We start from the raw sequence: 1564 nt of genomic DNA, 5'->3' as shown, positions 1-1564 counted from the left end.
ATTTTTTTTCAAATTTTTTTTTTAAATTTTAATTTTCAAAATCTTTTTATTATTTTATCTCATATTTTCGAAATTAATGCTACCAATTAATATTTTGATTTAAAAATATCAAGTTGTTACTTGCCTATTAAGAAAAGTTTCAATCTTGAAATTTTAAAATCATATCTTTTAGTTTCTTATTAGTCAAGTAATCAACTTTAATTTCAAAATTCAATCTTTTAAATTTCTTTTTCAAATCTTTTTCAAAATAAATTTCAATCATATCTTTTTCAAAACTCAATTTCAAAATCTTTTCTAACTTCTTATCTTTTCAAAATTGATTCTCAAAATCTTTTTCAATTAACCACTTGACTTTTTGTTTGATTTTAAAATTCTTATCTTTTTCAAAACTATCTAACTACTTTCCTCTCTCTGATTTTCGAAAATCACTAACACTTTTTCAAATTAACTAATTGTTTTTCGAAAATCACTAACCATTTTAATTAACTAATTGTTTTAAATTTTAATTTAATTTTATTTTTCTTTTTAATTTTCGAATTATAACTAATATTTAAAATAAAAACAAAAATATTTTTATTTTATTTTCGAATTCTTCCCCCTCTCATCTCCTTCTTCTATTCTTCTCTACTTCTACTCACATAAAGGAATCTCTATACTGTGACATAGAGAATTCCTCTTCTTTTCTGTTCTCTTCTTTTTCATATGAGCAGGAACAGGGATAAAGACATTCTTATTGAAGCTGATCCTAAACCTGAAAGGACTTTTAAGGGGAAACTAAGAGAAGCTAAAGCACAACCCTCTGGAGAGGACCTGACAGAATTTTTCGAAAAAGAAGGAGACATGGCCGAAAATAACAACAATGCCAACAATGCAAGGAAGATGCTTGGTGACTTCATTGCACCCTCTTCTAACTTCTATGGAAGAAGCATCTCAATTCCTGCCATTGGAACAAACAACTTTGAGCTTAAGCCTTAATTAGTTTCTTTAATGCAACAGAATTGCAAGTTTCATGGACTCCCATTGGAAGATCCTCATCAGTTCTTAGCTGAATTCTTGCAAATCTGTGACACTGTCAAGACCAATGAAGTTGATCCCGAGGTCTACAGGCTTATGCTTTTCCATTTTGCTGTAAGAGACAGAGCTAGAACATGGTTGAATTCACAACCTAAGGAAAGCCTGAACTCTTGGGAAAAGCTGGTCAGTGCTTTCTTGGCCAAATTCTTTCCACCTTAAAAGATGAGCAAGCTTAGAGTGGAAATCCAAACCTTCAGACAGAAGGAAGGTGAGTCCCTCTATGAAGCTTGGGAAAGATATAAGCAATTGATCAAAAGGTGTCCTACTGACATGCTTCCAGAAAGGAGCATCATATGTATATTCTATGATGGTCTGTCTGAGTTGTCAAAAATGTCATCGGACCATTCTGCAGAAGGATCTCTTCATCTAAAAACCACTGCAGAAGCTCAGGAACTCATTGAAATTATTGCAAATAACTAGTTCATGTACACCTCTGAAAGGAGTCCTGTGAATAATGGGACGCCTCAGAAAAAGGGAGTTCTTGAAATTG

The 1564-nt window shown here is 31.6% G+C and overlaps 1 non-coding gene across 1 annotated transcript; it reads right to left on the bottom strand.

Moving 5' to 3' along the window:
• Positions 1 to 1242: 1242 nt before the first annotated feature.
• Positions 1243 to 1350, bottom strand: LOC112761155 (small nucleolar RNA R71). Its single transcript, XR_003181564.1, has one exon. It is a non-coding gene; the product is annotated as a small nucleolar RNA R71 (small nucleolar RNA).
• Between the last annotated feature and the right edge of the window lie 214 nt (positions 1351 to 1564).

The sequence above is a fragment of the Arachis hypogaea genome, chromosome 16 (genome assembly GCF_003086295.3).
Source record: "Arachis hypogaea cultivar Tifrunner chromosome 16, arahy.Tifrunner.gnm2.J5K5, whole genome shotgun sequence".
NCBI classification, from domain to species: Eukaryota; Viridiplantae; Streptophyta; class Magnoliopsida; order Fabales; family Fabaceae; genus Arachis; species Arachis hypogaea.
This window is presented reverse-complemented; position numbering and strand designations above follow the sequence as displayed.